At 39.8% G+C, this 9,150-nt stretch overlaps 1 long non-coding RNA gene across 1 annotated transcript; it reads right to left on the reverse strand.

The window, feature by feature from the left end:
- Positions 1–6,924: 6,924 nt before the first annotated feature.
- On the reverse strand, positions 6,925–8,425 carry LOC110937437. Its single transcript, XR_002590791.1, has 3 exons — positions 8,338–8,425; positions 7,791–7,856; positions 6,925–7,155 (listed from the first exon to the last, which is right to left on the reverse strand). It is a non-coding gene; the product is annotated as an uncharacterized LOC110937437 (long non-coding RNA).
- Between the last annotated feature and the right edge of the window lie 725 nt (positions 8,426–9,150).

A 9,150-nucleotide genomic window follows, 5' to 3' on the forward strand; every position in this document is an offset into this window, starting at 1 on the left:
GCCGCGTGGGGTTGGGGAATATTATTGAATTAATGAATTATTCTTAACTTTTTTTGGTTTTGTGGAAGGGATAGGAAATGTAAGTTTACGTTTTTGACCTTCTAGTTTGGTTACATAAAGTGAATAAAACTCAACTCTCATTTTATTTGGTCTTGAGTTGACTATACACAAACTCACACGCCTAATTGTGTTTCTGGAATTACTGGTCCAGTGGTGGTCAAAACTCAGAAGGCTTATCTTTCCTAGTAGAGAGATATGTTCAATTCTTGTTCAGTCAATTTTTCAGGGATATTTGGATAAAAGGATGAATCAGGGCTTTAGTCTTGAGTTCGAACCTGACGGGGGCGAGAGTTTACGGATTTCATCCCGTTCCCGTACATCAGGGGGCACGGTTGAGGAGTCGACACTCGACCTTGGACATAGCCCTAAGCAGAAGTGGGTTTACACGTGAAATTTTTTGCCGTTCAAAAAACTTTCTGGAAAGTGTCTGGTTTTCGACAGATAAGCTATCAAAAATCAAGGCTAAAAAGGGTTGACGTGAGACTTATTGGTCTCGTATCACCAACAGACACATAGAACGTTGAAACTTTTTGAGGGAACACAGGTGGCTTCTTAAAATTTAAACAAAAAATTAATTATATTGGATTAGGATAGCATGAGATAGTAATTTTCACACAATCTTTTGCTAAGGTGAAACCTAGTTTTCTTACAGTGTATACATACCAACATTTTGAAAAGCGGGCCGGTTTGAACAAAGAGCTAGTAAGAATGTAATTCACAATGTATGCTTCATCTCTATCTATATATAATTCAATTAAAAAACATATTTTCCTCTATATTTTGCTTATTTTTTAAAACCATCCTATATCCGATAAATAGTGCGACAATAATTACAAACCAATTTTGTAGTGAGTGACATCTTCCAATCCTTATTATTTAGCATTTTTTATGAACAGATTAGGAATGTGACCACATCTTTTTTGTTTTTTACTATAATTGTAGTATTATTAGTTAAAATATTATATTACAAGACATCTTCAATTCTTTTTTTTTTATCAACCCAGTTGCATAAAACTAATATTTTACGCAACTCATGCAACTTGGAGGAGACTCCTTGTAATCTAATAAAAGTTATATTAACTCCAAGACGTTATTGGTATTTTTTATATTATCTTCTTAAAATCAATTGTATATGCTGATTGAAATTCTTTATAGATAAAACAATAAATGACTGTTAAAATTTAAAAGTAACTTGTAAAAACAAATATTCTTCTTTTTCGCTGTTCCCATAAAAAAAAAAATACATGTATAACAAAAAGCATTAAGAGGTTATAATGAGGTTATATTAACAAGTCTTTGTTTTCTTGTTTGATACATGAACTTCATTCACAACACCACCAAAGCCGAAAGGCAGAGGCGACACAACAACAAACAGACTACAACATACTTATCAAAATTACACTAAATAGTCCATGAAATGGACTTAACTATCCACCTAAGCTTTGACCACAAGAAACCAAGCACTTTTATACTATCTATGATGTCTTTGATTTCCCGTTCCTTGTTTGAAAACACCTTTTCGTTCATCGCTTTCCAGATGCACCAACACATAACCATAATGATCCCATGAACGACTTCCTTTGTTTGATCACCTAACCCTTGTGACACTCTAGTAAATCTCTAACCGAAATGGCGAAGATATGAGAAATTTAGCACCACGAGCTTATGATTTGCCAAATCACTATATATAGCGACCGAGCAGACTGTGAATAAGTGGTTCAAAGATTCAATATTCCCGCAACCGCAAAAAAAAAAAAAAAAAAAAAAACCCTCAACCATCCGAGTTAACAACAATGTTCGCTCTTCTAAGCGCCTCCACCATGGGGATCCCGATCATTTCAGCCCTCCAAACAAATACATTGCATTTTTTTCGGGACCCAACCACACCATTCAATACAATAATTTATACTCGAATCGACCGAGAATTGAAAAAGCCTCTTAGCCGATCCCACCATGAACTTGCATTGTCAACAAGTTAATCAGTACAAATAAGTTGGAGTTTACGATGATCAATCAATATGAGTGAAGTAGGTAGTCTTGACTCTTGACTAATTTATAAACTCAAAGCATAACATAAGATCATGAATATCTAGAAACCAACTATTTATGCATGAGGATTAAGAATCAATCCATAAGAGGGCTATTCTTAATTGTAGCCATCCTTGCATGATCAACGTTGATTAAAGATGAATGTTGTTATACACAAATACGACTGCTCTTATCAACTAGTATGGTCATGTTTTGTTTACAGGTAGCTCATGAGTTATCCAAGGGGAAACTTTCATGAGAGCCGAACTCAAAATATAAATGAGTACTTGAGAGTTACATATGTAGCATCTACACAAATATATATACACACACACATCAATCACTAATATGGTGTGTGTTGGCATGTACGCAAGCGATCCCCATGACTTGTAGTATTTTACTTAATCTTGTGATTGACTCATAAGTAGGGGTGTAAACAAGCCCAGAGGCTCGAGAGCTACTCGTGATCGGCTCGGTTAAAAGCTCGAACGAGCCGAGCCTTAACGAGCCCGAGCCTGAAATAAAGCTCGTTTTGTTATCGAGTCCGAGCTCGAGCCTGAAATACAAAGCTTGTTTAGGCTTGTGAGCCTAAATGAGCCCATACAAAATTTTAATTTTTTATATATAATACATTAGTAATGAGGATAACATTGACGAGCCGAGCTTTGGCTCGTTTAAGCGATGTTGAAGTGAGCTCGAACCGAGCTTTTAGCTCGTTTAAGGTTGTTCTCAAAATAGTTCGAGCCGAACACGAGCTTTGGGTTTTACTCGCGTGTCACACCCCAACCGATGGCGGAATCATCGGGGCGCGGCACTGAGCGAAACAGATTGTCCAGAAATTTCCACAACAACTATTATTACAAATTCAGTTTAAATGATACGTCCCACACCGTATCCCAAATAAATAAACAAGTTATCATAGAAAACAACCAGGCAAATACTTCCGTTCCGACAACTCAGATTTAATTATTACAAACCAATGACTATAAGTATTGTTTGAAGTCATTAAGACCTATCCGGACAAGATCTACAGACAGCTAATGCCATAGACCCTTGATCGGACAACTCCAACGGCTCCATGGCAATCGTTTATTTGCTTCTAGAGACCCCTAGGTAGACCACTACCTATAACTATTCATCGGCCTCTAGAGCTTTATTCTAGCCTCGCTCCCCAAGCAAGAAAGCATCTTAATTACTTGTCACATACGTTAAAATAAAGTCATTACATATAATGTAAAGGTGAGCACACAAGTTTGATACTAGCATATAGAGTTGAATAGTTTACGCATAACCAGGCACGTACACAGAGGGAAACGATGCATGTTAATTATCGACATGGGACCATAGGTACCAACGACTGCGGGTTGACCGTCCGAGACGGTTCTCAATACATGATTACCACCGTAATCCATGCAAGTATTTATCCTTAACAACCCCCGTGTGAACGGGTGCTGAGTCCAAACTATAGTACTATGTTGCTAAGGCAGGTAGATAGCACTCCACGTGTAAACATAATAAACAGCATTCATTTAGTCAAATAGCACATGCAATCGGTTAGCGTTCAAATAACTTGTGTTTGATTGTGATTTGATAGATAACGTATGTAACACCCAAAAGTGCTAAAAGCAAAAAGGGATCGAGTATACTCACAGTGATTGATTGTGGATTGAAGGGAGCACTCAGTGTATGATTAGCCTGAATAGTGCGATAGCATAACGATAAGTAACACGGAAATGTAAACAGGTGTAGGTGGATCGAATAGGCTGGTCGATCGAGCGGCAGGTTCGATCGAACGGGCTGTTCGGTCGGCTGGTCTGTCCGGTTGAACAGTCTTGTTCGATCGGCCAGTTGGCTCGATCGGCTGGGCCATTCGAGTGGATTGTTTCTTCCTCTGTTGTGTTTGTGTTTGGGGATTTGAACTTTCGAAGTTTTCGTTGCAGTATTTGAGAACACTGAAGCGTTCTTACCCTTTCAAGTTGGTCGATCGAACGGTTCGTTCGATCGGCTAGCTCACTCGATCGGCTAGGAACTTCAGAATTAGTTCTCAGCCGAATGCCACTCGATCAGACGGTATGTTCGATCGGGTGGCATTCCAACTACGAACGAGTTGTAAAATCGACTAAGTGTTGAAGCATAGTATCTTGTGATCCGAACAGTAATGTTTACAAATCGAGGGACATATTCGATCGAACACTACTTCGTCAATACTATACCTCAAAAGTTTGAAAAGTGGGACGCCATGTGCTAGCCAATCGGCTGGCCGGGTCGATCGGCTGGTGTGTCCGATCGGCTGGGCTGTTTGAACAGCCTAGCCGTTCGGCCAGCAAGTCTGACCTGGTCGGCCTTTCGTCTAACACTTGGCTGTTTGGTTACTTGTCATTATATCGAGGTAGTTAGATAACGAGTTGAACTATGATACCTTCGTTCTTACCCGTCTCTCCGGCTCGGACAGGAATCACCCAAGTCCGTCCGTTGGGCGGTTCGGAACGTCGGCTTAGAGTTTAACCCATCGTCGGTGAACCTCATAGATAGAATCCGAATCTTGAACCTTCCTAACTGTTAGAGTGATTAGTTAGCCGGTTTAAGCTCCGTTTCTATCGGGTTGAAAGCATTGAGTGTAAAAGAGTTGAAAGAAAGTTGGGATTCCTTCTTTCAATCCTTCACAACTTGTGGATGTTTAGATCTTTGATAGATCTTAACTTGTTTATGTGGAAATCGGTTAGATCTAAGCTATTCATAGTTGAATGAGGCCAAAACATGATGTTCTTCAAGAACACCATGATGACATCACCCAAGAACACCTAGATCTTGGAGATTTCACGGTTAGAATCCATGTTTTGAAAGATAGAGAGGTGTAGAATCATGTAATGATCAAGAACGTACAAGAACTAGAGTGAGAACTTACCGAGATTGAGAGAAATCTGAGAAAAGGTGAAGAATAGGAGCTGGCCGGTTAGAACTTTCCAAAAGTGGAAATGAAGACAAGGACAGCCCTATTTATAGGCTTCCAAAAGAGGAATGTGGCAGCCGATCGGCCAGGGGCTTCGATCGAGTGGGCTGCTCGATCGGCTGGCAAGATGCTACCCGATCGGCTGGCCTGTTCGATCAGGATGCCTCCTGTTCGATCCGCGACACATTTTGAGTATTTTGCGACGATTTTCGACGTTTCGATTTCGATGGACGCTAATACGAATACGATAGAGTTTCTAGTCAAATTACTTTCAGTCCCAACCACTATATCTACATACAAGCATCTACTTTTCGCGTTTCGTTGTCGGTTTCGATTGAGTTCGATTGCCTTTCGAGTTTTGATTCGATTTTTGATTGATTCGCTTGAATTCCACACCAAAAACATAAAGTAGACACGCACAAGTAACACATAAGGCACACACACACGTATAACAATACCCAAAATTCGCATAATTCGAGTCTCGAGTTCGATGATTGTTGGATCGGTTTGATTACTGATTAGTTAACTTTATCGCATTGTTACTTCCTACTATTCACAGTCGTAGATCGGTTTGCGTTAAAACATTCGATTACTTCGATTCTTGCTGATTACAACACTTACTCTACTAAAACAAAAAATAGACTATCTACAGTCAAAGAAAGTCAAAGTTGATTTGGACTTTGACTTTGACATTCGAAAACACGGGGTGTTACAGCCTCCCCTCGTTTAGGGAATTTCGTCCCGAAATTAGGTCGAAGCTGCAGAATACCGTGCATCGTTTAACCAATTTGACGCTTCAAATCTATTTAAATAACTGCGGGTACTTGGCCTTCATGTCGCTTTCGAGTTCCCAAGTGAACTCCGCGCCTCGTTTGCCTTCCCATCGGACCTTCACGATAGGGATGCGTGAGCGCCTGAGTTGCTTGGTTTGGCGATCCATGATTTCGACAGGCTTTTCCATGAAGTGTAAGGTTTCATTGACCTGAAGATCGTCGAGTGGTACGATTAGATCATGATCAACAAGGCATTTTCGGAGGTTAGAGAGGTGGAAAGTCGGGTGGACGTTACTGAGTTCCTCCGGTAATTCGAGTCTGTAGGCGACTTTTCCGATCCTTTCCAGAATCCTAAAAGGTCCAACATATCGAGGCGCTAGTTTCCCTTTCTTGCCGAATCTGACCACACCCTTCCAAGGGGATACCTTTACGAGTACGTAGTCACCAACGGCGAATTCCAGGGGCTTGTGTCTTTTATCGACGTAACTTTTCTGTCTGTTCCGAGCTTTCACCAAGTTGTCTCGAATCTGGTGGATTTTGTCAGTCGTTTCTTGTAGAATCTCGGGACCGGTTAGTTATGAGTGACCGATCTCGTGCCACACAATAGGCGATCGACATCTTCTACCATACAAAGCCTCGAAAGGTGCCATTTGGATGCTGGCATGATAGCTGTTATTGTACGAGAATTCAACCAATGGCAGGTGTTTGCTCCAACTACCACCAAAATCTATGACACACGCTCGGAGCATGTCTTCAAGAGTACAAATCGTTCTTTCAGTCTGTCCGTCGGTTTGAGGATGGAATGCAGTACTCAGATTAAGCGATGTACCAAGGGCCGCTTGAAACGTTTCCCACAATCGCGAAGTGAACCGAGCGTCACGGTCTGAAATGATGTCACGAGGCGTACCATGATTACAAATGATCTCGTCGGTGTATATTTGGGCTAGTCGCTCCACCTTGTAGTCTTCTCGTATTGGCAGAAAGTGGGCTGATTTCGTTAGACGATCAACTATAACCCAAATATTGTCGTGACCTGATGGTGTGGGCGGGAGTTTCGTTATGAAATCCATAGCTGTAACACTCTCATTTAAAATACACAATATTTTTACCGACTAAATAAGAAAGTTCATAATCATTAAAAGCACAAACATTAATATTAATCCTAGTTTAGCACATAAGTGTTTTAAAACCACCACAACACTAAAAGGATACATAAGTATTCCTTCTATTACAAAATTATTACTAATGATCATCTAAGACAAAATTTTCGGAACTACTTCTTGAATGTGTTCGGTTCATAAGCCTTGCGTTGATCACCATCCGCTTGGTTGACTTACTTGAAAGCTGGAAAATTTAACAAAATAATAATGTAAGAATCCTTCAAATTTCACATAATTAAAAGTACGCTTAAAACGGATTCGAACTGTGAAATTATACAAAGCTTAACAATTTTGGCTGGGCTCCACCGTAAATTACGGTGGTCACCGTAATTTACGGTGGGCGCTGGACATTTATGGTTCTGCCGTAAATCAGTAAAGAACCACCGTAACGATTCACCCTCTACCGTAAATTACGGTGGCTACCGTAATTTACGGTAGCTTCTGCATATTTTCATGTTTTGCTGTTTTGACCCGTTTATTCCAATTTTTGCACTTTTAAGTCATCAAAGCGCAGTACGGGACATTTCTTTGCAACAAGTATGACCCGTTTTGGATCCCTTGCTTCAACGCACACGCTCCCATTACCGGTTTGCGTGTTAATAATATTCTTCCCATTACCCAACACACGGGTTTATGGTCTACGGATGAGGTACTTCCGTTACCCGGTTTGTACCCACCATTGTTAACTCGTTTTGGTTTGCCATTATGAAGTCCCTCATTTAAGCAACCAAACCAACACGACTCTATATTGTTCATAACTAGTAAACAATTAAAAATGAAAACTAAATCATCAATATTATAGTAGCGTTAACCACGTACCTCAAAGCTTTCCCTTTAAACGAGCGTCCGCACCGGCTTGACTTCCCGACGCCTCACTCGTGTTGCCTAAAACATACAAGCCAATTACCATTAGAACCATTCGGCTCATGACTAAGCTTGTTACTTTACCAACACCACATTTGTGTCGATCAATGTCTTTTAGGCATTTTATCAAGCATCTTATGTGCATGATTTCTTACAATTCATAACTAAGTTTAACATTTATCATTTAGCCATGATAAACATCAATTTAGGCAATTTCACATAATTTTCACATTAATAATTTCTGAACCTTGTTCATAGAACTTGAATTACTCTAGGATACATCATAATCCTAATGTCTCATACTTTTCTACAAAAACCCCCATATCACCTCTAATGGTGATTATGAACTTTACAAGAATTAGGCCAAATTTCAACAAGCACTCGACTAGGGTTCATCCCTATACACTATTTCAATCAAAACAACTATCATGCATGCTCAGATTTGAATCTCATAATTTTTTCTAAAATTTAAGGTAGAACCGAATCATGAAATTTTGCATACCTTACGATCCCTTAGTCACGGTGATCACAAATCTATGTTCAGATTTCAATTTGGACTTGATTCGAACCTTCAATTAATGAATTTTGTGAATGTTAAGGTTTGAGGGGAAATCCCCTTGTTGCCTGCGTTCTGGTCGATCAAACACACACTTAGGTGTGTGTTTGGTGTGTTATTTTACTAGTAATAATTGAAGTTCCAGATTTGACAAGTTTGGTCCCTCAATTATACATGAGCTATGGAAAAAGGGCATTTAATTATACTTTGTCATATTATGTTAAGATTCTTACTAACTAGGTTATCTTTCCTAGTGTTTTATCTTAACTTACTACTGATATTTAGTTTAAAATGTAACATTAATATTTTCGGGGTGTTTCAAGTCCACCCTCCTTAAAGAGGGTTTCGTCCCCGAAACCTGTTTATATATATAATAAAAATTTCATACACGTACCGAAAAGTGTAGGGTGTAGTCGTTTCATTTCCTCTTCAGACTCCCAAGTGGTGTCTGATCCTTTTCGGTGTTCCCATTTGACCTTTACTTGATAGATCATTTTGTTCCTTAAGCTTTTCACCTTACGGTCTAGAATTGCAATTGGTCTCACCGCGTAGTTGAGACTATTATCCACCTCGATGTCGTCATAGTGAATATACGCGGTTTCGTCAGCTAGACATTTCCGGAGATGTGATACATGGAACGTGCTATGTATCCCACTCAACTCTGCGGGCAGTTCGAGACGGTATGCCACCCTACCGACCCGCTCGATAATTTTGAAGGGCCCGATAAACCTTGGGCTTAACTTTCCCCTTTTTCTAAAC

The sequence above is a fragment of the Helianthus annuus genome, chromosome 17 (assembly GCF_002127325.2).
Source record: "Helianthus annuus cultivar XRQ/B chromosome 17, HanXRQr2.0-SUNRISE, whole genome shotgun sequence".
NCBI lineage: Eukaryota > Viridiplantae > Streptophyta > Magnoliopsida > Asterales > Asteraceae > Helianthus > Helianthus annuus.